General features: G+C 37.7%; 1 protein-coding gene across 1 annotated transcript in view; it reads left to right on the top strand.

Annotated features, from left to right (window-relative positions):
• The first annotated feature begins 901 nt into the window (after positions 1-901).
• Positions 902-23,639, top strand: part of gng7 (guanine nucleotide binding protein (G protein), gamma 7) — a 36,396-nt gene continuing 13,658 nt past the window's right edge. The window contains exons 1-2 of the mRNA XM_079818412.1: positions 902-1,337; positions 5,841-5,902. The gene's annotated coding sequence lies outside the window, so the exon portion shown is untranslated. The remainder of the gene's footprint in view (positions 1,338-5,840; positions 5,903-23,639) is intronic.

Here is a 23,639-nt window from a genome sequence, read left to right as displayed (position 1 = left end):
AATTTTATGTAGCCAATATGATTCCAATCATATTTCAAGTCATTCAAAACCATCATGGTGAACAGTGCGCATCTGAAGTGTCTCAGCAGAAGGAAATAATCCATTCTTTATCGGCTTTGATATATCGGCCAAATTTTCTTTTAAGGCCAATACTGATAACATAAAAAATTAACACTGATATGGTGGCCGATATATTGTGCATCCCTATATCTAATCTAGATATCTAGATACCAAAGTTCTAGTAAAGCTAGAATAAATATATTACAAACTTAGAAATAAATGCTATCTGAACAGTACTGGAACTAGATACAAGCAACAATTAGAATTCAATGCACATTCAAACATTTTTAATTCAAACAATGGAATAATGACCATGAACTGCTAGTATATCTAATTAATAAATACTGGCTTAAATAACAGATGCTATACTGTTGGAATAAAATTGTGTAGTCTTCTAGTATTGCTACTAATTTGTAATCAATAGTTAAGTCTATAGTGTTAAAAAAAGGCTAATAGCAACAATTGGATTAGGCTACTTACTAGTATTAAAAAACATTTTAGAAAACAAGTAAGCTACATAAACAGACAACAGTTAGTTCTAATGAATGTTATTTGTGTGTGTTTTTAGAACAGCAATGGAAGTGGCAGAGACAAGAAAGGGAAAGAAATGGGAAAAATACAGGCTATAACTTTAAAAAAAATGGTAATAATATAAAAAATAGAGTCAGCATGCAGAACACACAAAATTGGTTTCAGATTTGAAAATCAGCACTGATGTAAATAAAATGTTGTTAACAAGAAGATTAATTAAATTATTCTGTTTCCTTGTTGTCGCTCTTCTTCCATGTGCAAACAGAGTTTGTACACTAGCGCCCTCTTGGGCCAGTAGGCGTTACTGCATACTGCAGTGCAAGACGGGCTCGAGTTCGGTGCGCCCAAATGTGTTGAAGACTGGGTCGATGAACCGCTGTGTAAAGTGTACTTCTTTAACCGCTCGGCAACTCAAAACCCCCCAAAAATCCCATCGAGCATCGAAACAGTTCACCGACGGACGCAACCAAACCCGTAGGCACCCGATGAGGGTGGAGAGGGCAGAGCTGGCGAAACTGATTGGTTTTCGATTTTAACGAAGATCCGCCTTATTTGACTCAGAACCGACTCAGCTTTTTCCCAGGAGAGAAAAGCAAGTTTGTGTGCGAGAACGCTGTCACCAGTGGTGGGGGGACTGACTGGGTGGACACTGGTGCACGGAGGGGGTGGTGTTTGTTTGGTAGGGGGGGTAACAATTCTGCGCGAACCTGGCCCTTTAAATTACCTCCACAATCACTGTAGACGAGGTGAGTATACAACAAGCTCTTATTGTCTTCCTTCCTTCCTTTCTTCAGGTTTGTAATCGAGCATCCGTTTGCTTTGCCGAAACGCCTGTGTTGTTCAATGCGTTTGCGTTAGGCTGGGCGCGCGCTCCACTCCACCGGTGTCACGAATCCGAAACCGCTTGAATTTTCTGAGCGTTGTCCGGTGGGGTGGGGAGTGGGCTTCGTATCAATAATATTTAGTAGACTGTACATTTTATATGTCTGCTTTCTGAAAAACCGCGTGGGCAAGATTGGCATTTGGGTGTTTGCATGAATCAATCTTTATTCTCTGGCTCAAACTAAAGCTTAACAGGCGAGAAGAAGCTTTCCTGCGCCTCCTGTCAACACCTTTACGCCTTGCATATTATCTAATTCTGTGGCAGATATTTGCAGCGCCGGGTCATTACAGGGTTGTACATTGTATACATCGTTTGATGGAGTCTTCAGAGCTATAGGCAGGGAGGCGTACATAGTGTACCGTTTGTCAAAATGCCCGCATTGTCTTTCCATCAGTGTGAGCAAGGCCTACCAACAGCAACAGAGCTCTGGAGCAAAATGCTGTGCGTTATGGCAGATATGCAACTGCCTGCACTTCTGCATCGTTTTGGGCTGATTTAATGTGACGATATCAGGATAAAATGTTGGCTGAATGCAGTTATTCTGTTCTGGACTTTGAACAAAAAACTCAAAAACAGCCGAGCAGCACCAATAACAGCTCCACAGGCCTGCTTTTCATACTGTAGTTCCCTTGTAAGGTTGTGCACAATTTAATAGGCATGCAAGTTTTCTTTCTGTATCACTTTTAACCATACATCTCGTTCATAGTAGCTGTACAGAATGTAATCTAGGGAACAACCTATTGTGGTAAGAAAAGAAAAAAAAACACCTCTAAAAGATGTTTAGGTGAACAGGGAGGTTGGACCTTGAGAAGAACCAGACTCAGCTGAGGGAGCCCATCCTCCTCTGGAGTCTATTACAATAAATGTGTATATATGCCAAATATGATTTAGTCACATAGTACGGTTATTACTAGTCATGTTTAATCACATTTAGATAATGTAAAGATAATAAATAATTTCTATGCAGTGGTCAGAGAAGCATATCGAATAATATATAAATGTACAAATATGTTCATTTTTGTTATAATAGTTCTCCTTTATAGGGAAACCTTAAAAAAAAAACTAGGTTCAACAGATAAGGTATTTGATTTGCTCTGGTAAATGGAATGTATTACATTTGTAGAGCTGATGTATCGCTCCTGTTTGCCTATTATAGAAAATGACATCATGGTGAGCCATTATCACGATTTTGGCAACGTTACCATACTGAGCCACAGAATTCACAGTGTGCTAGTACACAGTGCACTGGGCCTGGTTAGATTCACTACAAAGTCCAGTCTGCCATGTCTTCTGTATCTAATGCTGTATACTATATACTCTCCTGACAGATGCTAAATTTATTTCAGGTCAGTTATATGTCACATTGTCTAGTGCAGGTGCACCACCACCTCCCCCCTCTTTTGTATGTACAAAACAGAACAATATAAAGGCATCTACCCATATTGGTTTTGTTTCCATTTGAAACTCATGCTTTGTGAAAGAAAAGTTATTTTATCTGATAACGTTTCTGATAATGTATTGTATATATATATATATACACACACACACACACACACACACACACTCTGCACATTATATGAAAAGATGTGGTGCATATATTGATTGTATTACCAAACATACGAAGTCTTTAAAATCAATTAGCTCAAGCTAATCAGATGGCTTGAAGCGCCCTATATTTTTCCAGTATGAAGTCTTCCAGGGACACAAATATAATTACAGCTGGACCTGTTACTGTGCACTAATTAAAGAACCAGCTCACTCACTTATTCCATAGGAACCCTAATTAAAATATACATTTCTTTTACACAGTAGTACATGAATTATCTGTATAGAGTAACAGATGGTTAGTGAAATGCAGTAGGTTTATTAACTGGTCCTGCCACTTTGTTTTGCATGGCTAGGATCATACTCAGAGCTCCACTGAATGAGATGAGATTAATTATTCATAGGTTTTGATTTTGCCGCCTCACATCTCTCTCTCTCTCTTTCTACTCTGGTTTGCCTGGTTGGAAATATTTGTTTTGACAACATGAATAATGGTTATAGCTGTAACGCACATTTTCATCATCTCGTGTACAACTTTGAAACTGTATGATGAAAGTGCTGCCAGTTATGATTAGACTACAAATATGCTGGGTTATTTTATTTTTAATACAGTATTGCATATTTATAGGATTGATTTGTGAAATGCTATTTAATGTGGAATGGAACTTTTATTTTTTTGGTCATAGTGATATAATTGTACTGTTGCTAACTCGGACAAACAAACAGAGTTGCTAACTGTCTTGCAATGATAGTGTCAGTGTGAAAACCTTATCCCAAGTTGTTTTTGGAGAATGTAGCGGACCCCCTCCGATTGATGGCCAAACTTAAATGATGGTTTATTAAGTTTATTGTGTCCTTTTTCCCTCAAAAAAATCACCATAAGAGCTGAACCAACAAAGCATAAGAAGTGCGCATTAACGTCTCATTCACAAACTCTACGTTGCATTATCATTAACATACACAACAAATTATACAAAAACACTCATACAACTAACAGTAAACAAACATATACAGACATTGTGCCTTTTCGGGGGTGCTAATAAACTGTAAACTTTGTATCTGAAAACAACTGCAAGTGCGAGCTCTCCCTTTCACTACCCGCATTGCTCCGTAGACTATAATACCCATCAAAATAGGAGTCCCTACTTAGTAAACATATCTAAACGCACAGAAATGTATGTGCTTTTGAGCTACACTGTTAACGTTACATAGTGTGAGAACAGTTAGTTATTTCAGTTTCTATGTTAGCAGGGACTCACTAACTTTAATAATGAGAGTTTGACAACCGGAAAATTCTCTCAGGATACCTGGAATCAGTGTTACAATATCCCAGACACATTGTTTTACCATTTTTGGAGCATAAACAGCTTCGGATTTTCCAATGGTTCTCTATGGCGCTGAAACCTAAAGATATCGGAGTTCCGGTCCCCAGTGCAACTGATACTCAACTGCCATTGGCTCATCTGTGTTCGAGGGGAGGGGCTTACGATAGATCAATTAGGGTGTGTTCACACTTGTAGTTCGGTTCATTTGGTCCAGACAAAATGTAGTGTTTACATTGTCATTTTAAAACCGAACCTAAACATATGTTCTTAACCTGATTGGTCGGCTTTTATTACGGATATTTCATGACATCCCAAAACAAACTTCCACTGAACATCCAAAACAATGATGTGTGCTAGGCTAAATGTGCTTGTTATATGTGCATAGCCTACATATGATGGTATTTTGACCAGCTGAGAACTTGTGAACAGCTAATAAAAAGAGCTTAAAATGTAAAGGAGTCAAAACAGCGGCAGGAATCCCTCCGTCACTCACACAAACAAAGATCTGCTGTGAGGAAACACGGTTCTGATGCCTGTCCCGAACTGTGATTGGCAACATCATAACTATGACAAGAAAAAAAAAAAACGGTTATGCTTGAGCATTCTGTCCTTTTTAGGGTCACATCTTGTCTTTGGCCCGTATTGCGTTCATATTTAATTCGAACCGTACCAGTTTGTTTAAAAGCGGATCCTTTCAACGGTCTTGGTCCGCTTGTTTTGGTGCACACCAGGGCAGCATTCATACTTATTCAAATGAACCGCACTTAACAGAGCAATTGCACCAGAGTTTGTTTTAATCGAACCAAACATGCAAAGTTTGAACACACCATAAGTCAATGATATTCAAACTTTTATTAGAATTAATAGTTGCAAAAAACAAGAGGATTATAAGGTAAAGGTTTTCACAACTATGATACTTTGTAAGGTGTACCAGTTGACAGTCAGTAACCCATGCGAAAACGGTAGAATTTACAGTATGTTTACACTTGCTTGGATAAAGCCTGTCTGAACATGTTTCTGTGTCATGATTAGAGAGGGATTAAAAACCTCACAGATTAATTCCGCATAGCTACTAAAAGTAGATTAAAATCATGCTAATTCTGGCCTAATCTGTATTATATAAATTATGTTAGTGGCCTTGCATCAGGACACTGCCCTCTAGTGAATCAAGTAGAGCATTTAAAATTCATTTTTCATATCATTGAACAAGTGTCTACTAGGAATTATGGCATTATTTCTTGAAACGTTTTTTGTTTTGTATGTATATCTTTAAATTATTATATTAATATATAATTATATAATTCATTGTTATATCTGTCACTTTTTAATTGAAATATATCAGTTGTAGCAATGCTCTTCACAGATGAAACACAATTTTAATATGGAATACGATTACGTAGTGACCACGCAAAAAGATGGTCAAATAGGTAAATAACGTTACATTAATATTTTCCTGTTGTAATAAATGATATGTGTATTGTGTTTGTGTTTTCTAGACAAGCAAACTTACCTGCAGGTACCTGAGCCAATTTTAGTCTACAACCTCTCCATCATCCAGGTAAGACAAAGCCTAAATACGAGTTATACTGATCTAACCGAGAATGCAGATACAGGTCATGTTTGTACTTGGTTGACAAGGAATTTTATATATATAGGCCTATAGGTAATCTAATGCAGCTTGACCACATGGGGGTGTCAATGTAACAATATTCAACTGATTTATGCATATACTCTCTGCAGCCTACAATGAGCTGTGTCCATAGCAACCACCCAGTCCACAGTTCAGTTTTGATAATAGAGATAGATGAGGCCTCATTGTGGTTCAGTGCTGATATATATAGACAGTTCATGTGTACATGCTTCTAAATTGTTGTTTGCACATTTGATAACTTTTTTTTAGAAATCAAACAATGAAAGGAGAGCTACAATAATTTAGACAGTTTTTTGTTTGCATTATGTTAACCATAATGTTTTGTATGTATAGCTACAAGTTTTTGTTTGTAGAATCAGGAAACGTTTACATGACAACAATGTTCTAAAGAGGATACATTTTTCCTTTACTTTTTTCGCATTCAGACGACACCGTTGTCATTCACACGGATCTGCAAAAACGACTAAAAACGTGGTATTATTCATGCAAGGCCAGTAGTTGGCGATATCACTTTGTAAAGAAAATCTATGTGGCCATAGACTGCACACGTAATACGTATGAGCATTTTGTAGTAGGGATGTCACAAGTGCTGGTACTTCAGTACCAAGTCGGTAGTGAAATCTTAAAAATGTGACGATACCAGCATTTCTGTAGTACCGGTAGTACCGACTCCCGGGTATATTCGGTACCCGCAGCTGCGTTCAGTCGATTCCGTGTTTATAAGCGCAGGGCTCCAGACTGTAGCCGAATATATAGTAGTGTCTGTGAATATTAAACTGCAAAATACTATTTAAATATTACTCCTGTATGTTCTGCGTCTCTGTGTGTGTGTGCGCACATGCGTGCCATTCACACACTGTCCTTTTAGCCTCTGTCATGTCACTATACGAGGAAATTAACGCATAAACCGTCACTTCATGAGAATTTACCGTTTCATTTGAGAAAACTGTCATATCATAAACACAGACACTCAAAGGCCTTCACGGCAACCCGTCAAAATAAAAGTTTGGTTGAACTTGAAGATATTGACAGAAATATATCAGGCTACTGTTGTACAATAGATTTAGCTACTTCTCTATGTAATAATAATAGGCTACTACTACTACTACTAATAATAATTATGCTTAGATGGTTGCTTATTTTTCACTTGATCGTTTTTTATAAACAATGTTTACTTTAAACAGCATGTAGCCTTTAAATGTGATGTATTATTTACTTATAATGACTCTGAGTATCATCATTATTAAGAAACTCATTGAATTTGATAAAAAAAAAAAACATTTTGCTGTGGTACCGAGAACCGGACATTTTGTATGGTATTGGTACAGACTACTGTATTTTTGGTATCGTGACATCCCTATTTCAATCGCTGAAACCCTTTTTCAAAAGTTTGCATTTTCAGGCCCACAAAACGCCATAGTCGTGTAAATTAACTGCCAAAACGCATATGAAGTTTTTTTAGATTTTAGGTGAAAATGGTGTAGTGTAAACACCAACCCCCCCGGTTGGAAGCAAGATTTTTGTTCACGAGTTTACCAAAGATCCAGGCAAGACGAGATTAAACATGTAGGCTAATTACTTGCAAAACAATTGCCCTTTAAATTGATCTAATAGCTACATGTTTTCAAGAAAAGTGAACATGTGAACTCTTCTATAGTTATCTAAACATCCCTGAAACCCACACCACAAACACAAAAATCTATTGAAGCTGAGGTATGTAACTGATGTATTTTGAGTTTTCACACTACACCTGTGGTGGATGAGTAATTGTAGCTAAATGTCTCAGAATTTTGTTTCTGTTCTGTGCTCATCCTTTATTTCCATCACTTAATCAAGCCACTCTTCTTTAAATCGTAATTAAGTTTTATTTCACGTGTCTTTGCGTTTCGTGCTGCCTCTCGTATTGAGCTGTAGAGTGGTGCAGGCAGGGCTTAAAACTAACTTTTTTGCCACACCTGCCAATGGCCGGTGACTTAATTTATTTCTTACCAGCCATGACACAAAAACAGGCAGTTATGACACCAACATTTTAGATAGCCTACACTCTAAAAAAAAAAAGGTTCTATATTGCACCAAAAATGGTTCTTGGCTCGTAATCATAGGGGAACCTTTTTTTAGTGCTATATAGCACCAATTTTGGTGCTTCAGCGGTTCTTCAGAGGTTCTTCAGCGGTTCTTCAGAGGTTCTTCACCGGTTCTTTGACTAAGGTGCTATATAGCACCTCTGAAGAACCGCTGAAGAACCACTGAAGCACCAAAATTGGTGCTATATAGCACTAAAAAAGGTTCCCCTATGATTACGAGCCTTTTTTTTAGAGTGAAAATTCACAATCCTTTATTCCAATTTCAATTCCACAGCTAAAACTACTAGCTTAACTAAATACATTTAATAGCCTATTTTTAAAGACAAGTAAACAGTCAGTAATAAAATAAGAACAAACAAGCAATAGCATCAATAAATACAATACAACAAAGATACATGAAATTAACAGTGCTCTTCAGGCAGGTCTAATAGCTAGATTTCAGGTACCGACATTTAATAAAATGTCGCTGTCACTTTAAGACCGAGTGCATGTACAGATCATGCATTTTGTGTTTGAGTTCACTTAAGACATGACCGACCATGTTTACTGGGATACTCGTCGAGTGTGAATTTGTCCATTCAAGGGCAGGAAGGCATGAAAGAGAGCTCAACTTTGTGTGCTGTCTGAGATGTGGCTTTCAGGGCACGCCCTTCTTATGTTTAAACTTCCCACACAGGGCGTGAGTAACAAATTCCCTTCTGCATGTTCCGGCACCTGAATATTTACATTGGAAAGGCTGAATCTTTTGTGATGATCCAGCGCTGACCCGTCAACTGTACAGAGCGTGGTTCATGTTGTCACAACATTGCATTGGTGGAATTCAAAAAATTGTTACTGGCGACTGGCACCGTTTCATATACTCGCATTTAGCGCTGGTGAGTAGTAATTTTAGGCCCTGGGGTCACATGGCGCCACTGATGTAACAATCGGCAGTTTGCATCACATGTATTTGCAGTATTTTTTCATAGACTTTTGGATTATTGCACAAAAAAAAACACTAAACAAGCTCTGTTAGCAACAAAAGTTTATGATACTTTGCACATTTTGTCCATCAAGATAATTGACATCACAGATGAACACAGATGAAGCATAAATGCAGTTGCCAGTAGTAAAAAAAGCTAAAGGTAGGCTATAAAGGAACTACACCACGGTCCCACCAACGTCACCATCACTAAGCTTCCGACAACTCTTTCAGTTTTTATCTAAAAACCTTTTCCCAGAACCTCTGAGTTAGAATCGTTTATAAGAGCATAATTATGAGCATAACATGGCTGTAAAAGCGGACTGAGCTTACCTGTTAGGTGTGATGACGTTTAATCTCCTCGACAGCCTCTGTAGTCCCATTTGTTGGCAACCGCCTTTTTTCAAGACACGTAACATCTTAAAAGAATAACGATTGGGGTAATACTGATGTATTTTATGTCGTAGAATAAAACGTAAAAGTGTCTTGAGCTTGTGTTCACCACAGACCTTATTTCAGCCATTTAACTGAAATCCCATAAAAAAAAAGAAGAAATTTCATGGACAATGGAACCGGAAGTGCTAAAATGCTAATTTACGCGTTTGGCCTACAAAGTGATGTCATACCTGCACCACTCTATTTTGTCCGCAAACAGGACAGTATTCTTACCGTGACTGATTTGGCTGACTGCCGCTCACATCATACTCTTTCTATGAAACCAGTAAACCGCATTCACCTGCTCTAACTCTATAGCGACACTAACTCTATAGCGGTTGACCAGAGCGCTGCAATAATTTTTTAATTTAAACGACAATCAAATGGATTTCCCCACACATTTCGTGCCTGTCCTCTGCATGCCATTTACATATGAATTGAGTGGTTTAGCCCAAATTTTCTGAAGAGACACGATCACTTTATATGATGAACAGATTGAATTTAGGCTTTTATTCACATATAAACATTCAAGTCACGCATCAGCATGTTTGCTTGACATGCGAGTACCAATGAGGTTCGTTCTTGTGTGTTATGCAGCACATTTGAGCTTCCTCAAGAACCAATGAGATTTGTTTTTTCGCATCATGCATGTACGGTTGAGCTTCTGTTTATGTTCACTAATCAATGTTTATATGTGAATAAAAGCCTAAATTCAATCTGTTCATCATATTAAGTGATCATGTCGCTTCGGAAAATTTGGATTAAACCGCTGGATTCATATGGATTAGTTTTACGATCTTGAACTTTTGAAGCATCAAAGTGGTAGTTGCTTAGCGGATAGACAGAAAGCTCTCAGATTTAATAAAAAAAAAAAAAAAAAAAAAAAAAAAAAAATATATATATATATATATATATATTCCAAAGATGAACAGCTGGGTTTGGAACGATATCAGGGTGAGTAATTAATGACAGAATTTTCATTTTTGGGTGAACTAACCCTTTAAAGAATATATATATATTTATTTATATTATTAATTTATTTATATATAAGTAAATAAAAAAATAAAAGACAAATAGAAGCAAGTGTCACCAGCGTCTCTTTAAACCCCACTGTGCATATATAATTTTGTCCTAATATTTTGAAAATCTTAACAGTAAATTTGCAGTTGTACATTTTTTGGAATATGTTAATATTGTATATAAATACATCCACAGAGTACAGTAGTCATGGATAAGAGTGCCATACATGTACTACACCACAGAGTGGCAGTATAGGACTTCACTGCAGAGGCTCTGCTTTTGTTTTCCGTTGTGATTTCATCTCTAGTTACATTCTGCTCGGTCTAGACGGGACAAAACCCCTGACCAGATTCCTGCTGTCTTGCGTCAGCTGACTGACTCACAGACTGTGGGGGGAAAGTATGGGGTCCCGTTTGGAAAAACATGCTTCAGGGAAAACACCTTCCGAGACTTCAGTCTGAATTTTACACAAACACGGTGTCTGGTTTTTTCTAGAGATGCTTTTTTGAGGTAGACAGGAAAAATACTGTAGGGACTGTGGTAATTTCTGTTTTTGCCATACGGTGACTAGACGCCTGTCAGTGACTGATAGACTGTCGGTCAGGCTCAAGTCATGCATGTCTTGCATTGACTTTCAGACTAAACAATGGGCTGTTTGATAGTTTCATATGTAACACTTTACATAGCAACTCTCCAGCTAGCATGTGACATAACTTGCTCAAATAATACATGCGGTAAATTCAATTTGAGCATTTCAGAAGGCTCAAAATATGAGAAAGGGCAGTGCTGAAAATAGCTTCATAACCTGTGATAGATTTTGTGATTGTTTGGCAAGGTTGTTGTTATTCAACAGATGGATGTGTGGTGAATACCCCACACTTAAGTCCTTTACTCTGTCTGTGTTGTGAAAGAGCTGAGCGTGTTATGAAAGGCTTGGCGAGAGAAACACTTCAAAAGTGCTGGGTCATGATGACTGTGCTATTTATGTAGTGAGCTTTCAAAATATGAGTCAGCACCTCAGCTTTTTCCCCCCGTTTCCAGCAGAGTGGATGAAAAATTTTGACTAACCGTCATGCACATCATTTCATATTCCTCGGTTACATGACATGTGCCGGTAATTGTTGCATAAACAGTCTGTTGTGGATCTCTTGGGATTGCCCTCATCTTGTAACCGCTTATATCACGTCCCTGAAGCTCCACATGGCAGGATTATGTAGCAGGTTTTATAGTGTGCTATATAATATGTTTGCATCTAAGACAAAGAGTGGCATGCCAAGTGCTGGAGATGCAAGCTTATCTAAAAATAATGACTAATATGTGTGATTTGGACTTGGTCGCATTAAGAGTCCTTTGTTATTTTCATCACTGCCTCCTCACAATCTCCTCGGTATTCAAAAATCCCTATTCAGCTCGACAGTTGGCTGCATTCCTGCTGCTCTGCACTCGCTTTCATTTTTGTCGTTGAAAGAGGAATGTGAGTAACGGTTGCTGATGCACTCCCTCCTTCTGCCTCTACTGCGCTCGCATACTCCCCAGCATATAGATCAGTCTCCTACTCTCACCTACATGTGCGGAGGGGGAGTGTGCGGCCCACTCTAAGCTTATGCATCGCAGCTGGGGGTTCAGTGCATTGCGCATAGACTACTTGCGCACTGCCGCCTCCATCACTCCTCCTCCTCCTCCTCCTCCTCCTCCTATATAGTGTTTTATTTAATGCTGTTTTAGTAGACAAAATAGGTTGCTATGCACATTTGCGGGGATCTCATATAGTTGCATTATTAATAGTAAGACTAATATAACATTGCTTTCTATAAAATTATTACACTTAAGTTACATTTATGCATTCAGCAGATGCTTTTTTTGTGCGCATATGGCACTCGTCACAGAGCCAACACTTTTCAAAAAATTATACACTTCATAAAATGATAATAAATATATAATAATAATGATACACATGATTGTTATATTAATAACTCTTCTAAAACATTTGTGACCCTGGACCTCAAAACCAGTCATAAGTCGCACGAGTATATTTGTGGCAATAGCCAACAATACACCGTATGGGTCAAAATTATCCATTTTTCTTTTATGCCAAAAATCATTTGGATATTAAGTAAAGATCATGTTCCATGAAGATATTTTGTAAATTTCATACTGTAAATATATTTAAAAATGTATTATTAGTAGTAATATGCATTGCTAAGGACTTCATTTGGACAACTTTAAAGGCGATTTTCTCAATATTTCGATTTTTTTGCACCCTCAGATTCCAGATTTTCAAATAGTTGCATCTCGGCCAAATATTGTCCTATCTTAACAAACAATACATCAAAGGAAAGCTTTATTATTATATTCAGCTTTCATATGATGTATACATTTCAATTTCTTGTGACTGATATTGTGTTCCAGGGACACATTTATTGTTGGAATCTATTGTATAGTAAGCAGTATGCTAGTATTTCCATAAAGTGTTACAGCAAATCATTGAACATTTCCTGTCATCACTTGCTCCGGGCTCTTTTTGCATTGCAAAATGAATTTGCATGGAAGTTTTCATCCATGTCTGTGCTACACTTCTGGTTCGAGGAAAGGTGCATAGTTTGGATAGCTTTTAGTTCCAATGAACTACTTAAGCGCTGCAGGAATGCTGCTCTCATATGCAACGTTCCTCTTCCTGGAATTGTATTAATTCTTCCTTGTAAAACTAAAGCTCGGCCAATTGTTTGTTTTTTTGTTGATTTGGTTTGCAGACTTTGCACACGGAAAGGAGTTGTTCAGTTCAGGAGGTGCATTATATGTTCAGATTTGATGATTACATCAGAAACCTACCAGACTGTTATGTTAACAGGCTGTTTATTCTATTATTCTCACCACGTTCTAGCTGATTTGATAGCATAATCAGTGTTTTAAATGTCCTTGTCTGCTGTACTAGCTGTAAGCTACTGTCTGTGCTGCTTTCTAATCCTTTATGTGAGGCTTCTGCAACATCATTGAACTCAAAGTTCATAAGCATTCATGTTGCTATCTCTTACCCTTCCGAGTAAGCAGCTGTATAATGCGCAAGTCAGCTGATATCCAAATATAGGAACACATGCTGTTTGTTAGTGTTTCACTGTTCATGCGAATTCTAAACTGTTTTGCATTGTGGCTGCAGGTTACGAGCATGGGGAACGTTCGGAATTGCATGCCATCATATACAGTGGCAAGAAGAAGTATGTGTACCGCTTGCAGAATCTGTGAAAATGTGAATCATTTTAACTAAATTAGAGGGATCATACAAAATGCATGTTATTTTTTATTTAGTACTGTCCTGAAAATATATATTTTACAGAAAAAATGTTAACATATACTTATTCCACAAGACAAAAAAAAAAGCTGAATTTATTAAAATGACCAGGTTCAAAAGTTTATGAACCATTAATGTGTCGTTCCCTGGATGAATCACGGCTGTTTTTTTGTTTTGTGATGGTTGTTCATGAGTCCCTTGTTTGTCTTGAGCAGTTAAACTGCCCAATGTTCTTCAGAAAAATCCTCCAGTTCCTGCACATTCTTCAGTTTTCCAGCATCTTTTGCATATTTGAACCCTCTCCAGCAATGACTGTATGATTTTGAGATCCATCTTTTCACACTGAGGACAACTGAGGGACTCCACTACTAAAAAAGGAAACACGATGCAGTAAGAGCCAGGGGGTGGAAATGTATTGAATTTGAAGATCAAGGAGATCTTCTGGGAAACATGCAAGTATCTTCTGTTGCTCCTGAAGGGCAGTACTAAATGGGAAAAAAAGAAGATATTTAAACAAAATAAGAAACATTTGGACATTTTCATCTTGCTCAAACACCCCCCCCCCCCCTCTCAGCTCTTAATGCATCGTGTTTCCTTCTGGAGCATCAGTGAATGTTTTAACCATTTTTAGTAGTTGTGTTTGAGTCCCTCAATTGTCCTCAGTGTGAAAAGATGGATCTCAAAATCATACAGTCCCTGCTGGAGAGGGTTCAAATATGCAAAAGATGCTGGAAAACTGAAGAATGTGCAGGAACTGGAGGATTTTTCTGAAGAACATTGGGCAGTTTAACTGCTCAGGACAAACAAGGGACTCATGAACAACCATCACAAAACAAAAAAACAGCCGTGGATCATCCAGGGAACAACACACATTATTGAGACTGAGTGGTTCATAAACTTTTGAACGGGATCATTTTAATAAATTCAGCAATTTATTTTGTCTTGTGGACTATATATAAACATTTTGTATGTAAAATATCTTATTCAGGACAGTACAAAATAAAAAAATAACATGCATTTTATATGATCCCTCTTATTTAGTTAAAATGATTCACATTTTCACAGATTCTGCAAGTGGTTCACATACTTTTTCTTGCCACTGTAACTAGTTCTGCAGTATGTATACTGTTTCTGTTTGAATAGAATGCCTTGATGATATAATACATGCCAAAATGTGTATCCCACAATGCAATGTACTCGGCTCGACCTTCCATTGATAGTCTAGCAAATTAACTGAAAGTGATGTTAGCTGTTATTTATTTATTATTGGATCAGGCTGCATTGAGTTAAGACAAAAATGGTTGAAAAAGGGGAAAATGTATACAAATATAATTTAATATTAACTTGAGTATTATTCATAATACTTTTATTGTAAATGTAATTAATACATTTAAATGTATATATTATATAATAATATATAATGTTACGATGTATATAATATCAATTTACATTGTTCTATTTATTCTATTACATGAAAATAATAAGTAATACATAGTGTCATTTATTGTATTATATTAATATAGGTATATTAATTATTAGTATAAAACATTATTGGATACTGTTTCACATGCTATCTCATACAAACATCAGTATACAGTATGTACAGTAAGCAGTATGATAGTTTGTCCAGCACAGATTAACCTATGACAGCAAAGCTCAGGTTATCAGTGATCATAGATGCTCTTATAGCGTACTTTCTCACATTTGAGGCGTTTAAAATTTTAAAAGGCACAAAATTCCACGCTGAGGCTAGTTATGCTGCGGGAGATATTGTGGTGACTAACCCGTGATCATTGGCACACGAGACTCAACTTTGACCCCAGTCTGAAACAAGTTGACCCTTCCCTTGACTTGACAAGGGAATCCTGACTGAGTGCACTATCCCCCCCCTCAAGAGAGCAATCACGGGTACGGGGTGCTGCAGCTGACACCTGGGTGTTTTGCCACCAACACACTTTTCAGTCCTGCGGCCAAACACATGAAACAACAGATTCTCTTGTATGGCTCTCTTTTATGAAATTACTAATCATACTCCTTTTCTTTTCAGCACCTTTTAAAGGCTGGGCAGATATGTTGGTGAGGTGATAAATACAGTTTTTCTCTCATACTTAAGCAAGTAGGTTAAGCTCCCAGAGCACTGACCTAATTTAAGGGCCTTGCCACGCTCTGTAAACGTGCTCACCATGAGGAAGATTTGAGGGAAGAGGTGTGGCTTCCCAACACTGAGTCCTGTCCTGCAAACCAGGGCCAAAGGTTTAGCACTCATACATAATTGCTCAGGAAGAACCAGTTTTCATGGGTTTCAGTTCGATCTAGGCCTGCATGATTATGATATTTTTTATGTTCTTGATTATTAATTTCACTTAATAGAACTGATTAAAAATGTGCATTAAAAATATATATATTTTAGATTTTAGTAATACATTTAATAGTTTACTGGTACTAGTATGACATTTTATTTATTATTAAAATATTTAAATTGAAATACTTTATGATGCTATACGTTAATTTATTTATGCATCATTTCATTGCTGTTTTACCTATTAATCAATACTTTCAAATTATCATGACCATTTTTGTAGTTTTTTTCCCCCTAAATTGTAAAAATATGTGCAGGCCTAGTTTGATCAATGCAAAATATAGTCATGCAAGAGAAACAACATGTCATTTAAGATTTAAGATAAGTTCAGTATCATGCATTTAAGAGAAAAACAAAACAACATTGTTGACGCTTGACCAGGCCTTTATGGGTAGTTGCGGGTAGGAAGAGGCTGTTTCTCATTTGTTTACCTGCTTAATGTCAAGGAAATATGTTGCATGAACAATAAAATGTATATACTTTTAAAAAAAAAACATTTACAGGAACAGTTTTTTTCTGACTGCAACAACAACAACAACAAAAATACTTCACACCTAGTCACCTGTCCTGATAACATATCTAATTGAATCATCCTAGCAGCTTTTCCACTTAGGTCCTTTGCATGTAAACAGTCCTGGTTCCCTGTGCTCTGTTCAAACAGGCGGGGGCATGTGGTAGAGAAGTCAGTTACACTCTTTGCACTGAGGGTGGCTTGTTTGGGAAAGCAGGAGTGAGGTTTGACACCTGTGCAGCTGATATCTGCAACAGCCCTTCTCAGCGGGGAGTCCAATAGGGACCAGGTCAGAAATCCTCTGCCATGCATGTGAACCGCCTGCTCTACGCAGTTTCACGACAGAGGTGTGAAACGGCCTGCCGTATATCTCCCTAATGCCCTGCTGTTTTAGGTGGCCACAGACGCAGAGAGCGACCGTAGACCGACTCTAAACATTCCGTCTCATTCTCTCTCTCCCCCTTGGTCACCATTTATAAAACCGTGTGACATTAGTGAATGGTCACTTTATTAAAGCTGCCTCCATTCCTGCCATAGTAATTATCAAGATTTGTCTCCATTACAAGTCATGTGCAATTGATTCCATGTGCTTCAGTTAGGAAATGTCTCTCGTACAATAATGACTTGTTCTACCTAAGGGTAGGCATTTCAATCATTTTGTGACTTATCCTCCATTACCTGACAGATAAATCAGTTACTCTGGAATGGGAACTGCGCTATTTGTTGGTCTATGTACATTTGCGTGAGATGGATGCCTGTTGAAAGGTACAAAAACAATGAACTCTCTGCTAACTCAATCTAGGTAAATGACCGTAATAATATTAATAAGCTTGCACCGCTATTTTTGTTGTGATTTGTTTAACTGGAATCGCCATAAGCATCGCTAGCATTTAGAAGACACCATTAAAAAAATATTATGGAAATTATTCTTTATGTTGATTGTACAATAATTTTGCATTCAATGTGTAGATATATTTGCATTAGCTTTTTATTTTAATATTCAGTTTTCCTTTTAACTTTGCAATATACTTGTAATTTGTATTAGTTATTAGTTATGAAATATTTATTTTTAACAAACAAAATATATTAACTTATTTATTTCAGCAATTTTCTAATATTTACTTTTTTATTATTTCAGCTTTATTTCAATTAATGAAAACAATGCTCAGTTTTAGTTAACTCTTTCCTTGTCAGTGTTTTTTAATATATATATTTTTAAGTTGCCAGTCACAGCCAGCATTTGATCATGTACACAAAACTTGCATGGCCCCCAGATTATTCTGCTGTATTGGATGCCATATTGGATTGGCCTGAACTGTTTGTAAATTATGTAATCATCACCAAGTCAACATATTTGCTTAAAAATCACATCACCTGTGCATGTTTACAGAAGGAGAATGCTTTCCTTGAGTGGCTTCATTGCAGCTCCAACGAGTGGGTCAAACTGCAATAAAGCACTAAGGGTTTATTAGTTTGTTGTCTATGACCATGTCATAGTCATTGAAGAGGTCTTTATTTATTTTTGAAGGAGGAATGGAGAACATTAGCTGAACCGCGTGTTGAACCATGCTAATTTGTCTCTTGTTTGTATACATAGAGCTCGCAGGAGATGCGTGTAATGTGCGTCATGGAGTGTAGATTCAAGTAAAGCAGTGCAACGGCCAGCGGGGGAGGGTGTCTGTCAGCAGAACTTTGGCACTTGTAAGATGTCAAAGAGGTCATCACAGAGGTCATCACAGAGGTCATCTAGTGTGCTGTTTGGAGAGATAAACAAGCTCTGTGGCACTGCAGAACACCACGGTCACTTCCTGGAGTTATAATATCAGATTAAAGAGAAAGAGGAAGGGTTTCCCTGAAAGATTGTTAGACTCAAGATCAAAGATGAAACTGGCCTTTCTTGTAGCCTTGGACAGTTTGCATAGTCATAAATTATACTAAGCCTTTTGCAGTGGCACTGTAACAGAGTTAGGACGATACCAGATAGTTATTGGACATATATATTTCATTGTGCATATTTCTTATAAATATTTTAAATAGCGTTTACTTTAATATTTTAATTTTCCCTTTTTTCTATATATCTTTAATTAATTTTTATTTCAGTTTATTTGCCAAGGCAACATTTTAAAATGTTCATTTAAGTTTTTAAAGTTTTAGTTTTTCATCTTTTATATTTATATTTAAATGATTTTTTAATAGTTTTAACTAACAATAACAACATTTAGATTACATATGCTGTCATATAACGCTCATGTAACTGAATCTTTAAATAATAATAATTAAATAGCAAAATGAATATGCATTTTAGAGCTGTACGATTAATCGTTAAAAGATTGCGATCTCAATTCAAACATCCACGCAGTCTTATTCCTACATGACAGCGATTCGGGAACATTCAGATCTGTGTTCGCGCTGTCGCTGACTCAAAGAGAGCAGTTGTCATGTATAGGTATTAAACAGCTTTACAAACAGTCTTTTCAACCACACAGTATCATCATTTCTGTTTTACAATTATTCAAATTATTACAGAATAGGGCTGGTATGATTAGACCTAAAATCAAAATCTCGATTAATTAAACATTTTACCTCGATTACGATTAATGAACGATTATTTTACTCTTTTTTGGCTTTCCTTTTTTGCCCTCATAGTTCACTGACGAGGCTTGTACTGTAAATATGTTCAACTATTAAAGGTGGGGTATTGTTTTCTAAAGAAAAAGTGCATTTCTTTGTGATTTTAAAATATTTGAAGGAAACCGCTCCCTTTCAGCAGTTATTGTCTATGGGTCTATCTGTTTGTTGTACATCAGATACAGATAACTTAGCAAAGGAGGCCTACATTACATTTATTTGAATGCATTAATGAGAGAGTGATTATGTGTGTGAATTAGTCATAACGTCTCTATTAATTCTGAAGCTGTGGTTTGTAGTTACTTTAAAGGTAGACAATCTATGCTATAATGGTAGAGTTTCTAAGCTACTTTAGTGATAAATCACAGGACCGCATTGACAATGAGTTTCCGCGCTCCTCTCTTCACGTGATGTGCGAGCTATTGTCTGTATGAGTGTTCGTGTGTCACAATAAATCAAGCATTAGTTCAACATAATACACATCCGATGGTCTAAAATTGCTTCAATGTTCAAACGGGCAAGCCTTAAAACACATACAATTGACAAAGTTTTGTGAGGACGCAAGTGAAAGTGATCTGGCTTCAGGGCATGACACAACTCGGCTCTCTGTGTCACAGAAAAAGAGCTCACGAGCACTGAACGGATATGTTTGCCATATTGTTGTTCTTGAATAGTGTAAAATCGCTTGAATGTTCAAACTGGCAAGCCTTTAAACGCATTTAATTGACAAACTTCATGAGGACGCAAGTGAAAGTGATCTGACTTCGGGGCTTGCACGCGCCGTCTGTGTGCATGTATCAACGCATATAAGAACGGCGATTAATTTACCTGTATAAACTGTGTAAAACATGCAATTTCCATAGTAAAACTGAGCATCCAGATTGTATAAACAAAGATAACTGCTCCTGAATCTTTCTGTGTGCCTGCAAATTGCACTTGATGTGACTGACAGGGCGGAGTCACATGACTAAAGGCCTGTACGCACCTGGACGAATATCGCGCACGCTTATCGCCAGCGTTTTTCGTGACGTTTTTCGGCGCGTCTTGAGTGTTCACACCCAAGAGATTTTTACTGGCGATGCGCAGAGTGAACGTGCAAATTCAGAAGATAGCGCTCCCGGTACACAAGGTGGTGCTGCGGCACTTTACGGTTCTGACACTCGCTTGTCACACAAGAAGAAGAAGAGAGACAGTATTTATGTGCTTGCCAAAACCCATAAGACATATTATGTCTATGGCCAAAACCATTCACACACTTTTTGCTAACTTGCAAGCAGCATTAGCTGTTCATCTTCTTCTTAGTCTACTTAGTACTTCTTCGTTGTATCAATGCGTGCTCGGCAATACCGTTTTGTCCTTGAGCGCCACCAAGTCATGTTTTACTGTCACTTCAGCAGCTCCAGGCACGTGAACAAAAGCGCCGATCTCATTAGTCGGCCAGTTTTTAACGCGCTGGTTCAAAATAAAAAACGAACCCGAGGCGTTTTTTTTTTTAAATGACGCTTTTACGCCTGCCGTTTTGCGCGTCGGTGTGCACACTCACATTGGCGCCCTTTGTTTAGTCACGAGGCGTTAAACGTCGGCGATAAACGCACGCGAAAATCGTCCCGGTGTGAACAGGCCTTAAAGCCGAAATAACCGACATGGGAAAATTATGTAGGTTAGAGGTTCTGAATTTCGGTTTCGATTACTTTTCGATTAATCGTCCAGCCCTATTACAGAAGTACTGGAATAAAAGATTATAGTTTGGATATAAACGGTGATGTTAACAGAAGTGTTCAAACTAGAGCAAATCACCTTTTGAATAACGATTGTATCAATTACATTGTTACACCAGTAGGTGGCGACAAGTGACGGTTAAATATGTATTTGTCGTTGAATCATTCATTCAAGAGATTTATTCAAAAACATTGATTCATCCAGTAATGAAACAAGTACGAGTGAATGAATCATTAAATCATTCGTTCCGATTTTTTTACTTTATACTTATCAGCATTGGACAAAATTTTAATAATGTGCATTGCAAATTTATCCCACTCAAGTAGCGTAGACCAATGCAAAATCTGTTTCCTATTTACGTTTGATTGATGGGTTGAAATCGGCATTAACCAACATGAACCGATTGTCTTTTCTTCCTTATTTTGACGCATATCCGAGATAAACTGGTTTTAAATGAACAAAAATGTTGGGCGGGACCTTATTTTATCTATCGGGAATTGATTGGTTCATTGGATTGTTGTTCTTTGCTAATTGCTGCAATCTCATGTGAGTGACAGCCAGGTTGCTGAAGGGGAGGGATTTTTGTCCCGCCCTCATGAAGAGATGTCATTATGAAGGGAAGGTGAAGTTGATGTTTTTGTTAAAAGATTGATAGTGCATATACATTTAAAAAAGATGTGCACAGTGTATTTGTAATACACACTGCAGTATTCCATAAAAAAAAGAATTGGCAATTTTGATTGCATGGTGACAAAGTTGTCGGTATTCCCAACAGTGCTATAGATTTATCAGGGGCCAAAAGAGGAAAGACATGCGCAGTGCTCTTGCGTCACAGGCTGCCTTGACCAGAAATGTCTCGCGTCATCTCAAATATCTCCCATCCTCCACACATGTACATTCCCACAAGGACAGATCCAACCACACTGTTCCATCTAAGTTTCTTTTAGTCCAAACAAAATGTCTCCACCACACGTCGTCTTTATCCACAGCTCGAAATGATACATGTGTCATATTTGTTCAACGTGTTGCAGACTTTCCAGTGTAAACGCCTGCTCACTTGAAGGAGCAGGAAAACAGACAGTTTGCTATATTAGGTAATGGACGTGTCGACTCAGGATCCCCCAGATAAGTGCCAATCGTACTTACTGTAAGCTACGTCGCACCCCTTAGGAGTTCCCCATTTCCGTCTATACAGCTTCCTTTGCCCTTATTAGGAAGCGGGCCAGGGGAGGAAGTTGGCTGTTGTGAAAGAGGCCGGTTAGTCACTTTCTCTGCTCTGCCCTTTATGCTTGTTTACTGCCTGATCACAATGGTTAATTACTATGCACCTGGCTCTGATTCCCACCTCAAAGGCCTTGTTCGTGTCCAATGTGCACACACATCATGCTGGAACCACATGTTTGCACGAGCGACCCTGTGAGTAAACCAAGTCTCCTGCTTCTAGACTCACCCAGTCACAAAGGATCTGACCAGCTTACATTCTGCTGGAGGTCAGTGAATCATGAAAAGGCTGTTATGATTTGTGCCATCTCGTAAATACCCAATTCTCAGTATAGGAAGAGGGCAAGACAGTTTTTTTCTTTGTTCCACTGCAGATGTTTATCAGCTCATGCACCTTCCTGAGTCACATAGTGTTTCTCAAGTTTCTAGATCCGGTTTTCGTGCAACCTAATATTTTGTCATCGCAGAAAATCTGTTTGTGCTTCAGTTTCTTTCCATCCATGACTAGAAAAAGAAATCACCTATGAAGTAGAAGCGGAGAGGGTATGGATCCCCCACACACGCTTTTTGTGTTTTGACTAGTTGCACTTCCAGACCTCATCCTCCTGTCACCTTCATTCCAGGTTTTGTAGGGGCAAGTTTATTGTGAATTTTCTTCCTCCTGCCCAGAGTTTTAACCTCAACCTCACTTTGCCGAGTTGTCAAAATAGGGGCCTCCTCCCAAGGCACTAGAGAAACATGTTTCTGTGCTTTTCTGGCATTAACTGCCTGTTTTTCCAGAGACAGGGCGTTGTGCATAGTCAACCTTGCATCTGTTTTCAGTATCTGTCATTTGTAGCGTGAACCTTTCACTGCAATTTGACAGTGGCTGTCGGTTTTTGCATACAAGTTCACTTGCTGATTGTAAGTTTTAAACTTGTTGGTTGGTTAGTTTTGCATACATATGGCCTTGCTCTCTTTCAGTGTCTATCTCCATTCTATTTCTGCTGATCTAAGAGAATATTCCAATTGGTTTTATGCAGGTATTTGCAAAATAATAAAGCAAACAATCTTTGCACTTGGTGTGTGTGTAATAAATGTCCTATCCTTGTTGCATTTTGATGCATTAAATCCATTAAAAGATTTCTGTTTCAAATAAATGCCGTTCTTCTGAACGTTCTGTTTATCAAAAAAGATCATAGATTCATCATAGTAATAAGAAGTGTTTCTTGAGCAGCAAATCATCATATTTGAATGATTTCTGAAGAATCGTGTGACACTGAAGACTGCTGCAAATTCAGCTTTGCCATCACAGAAATAAATATCTTTAAATATATTATTAGAAAACTTTAGATTTTTAATTGCATAAATGATTCATAATATTTCTGTTTTACTGTATTCTGGATCAAATAAATGCAACCCTGGTGAACATGAGACCAAT

The sequence above is a fragment of the Gobio gobio genome, assembly GCF_949357685.1.
Source record: "Gobio gobio genome assembly, chromosome: 6".
Taxonomy (NCBI): domain Eukaryota; kingdom Metazoa; phylum Chordata; class Actinopteri; order Cypriniformes; family Gobionidae; genus Gobio; species Gobio gobio.
The sequence above is the reverse complement of the archived record's forward strand: the minus strand, read 5'-3'. Positions and strand labels throughout refer to the sequence as shown.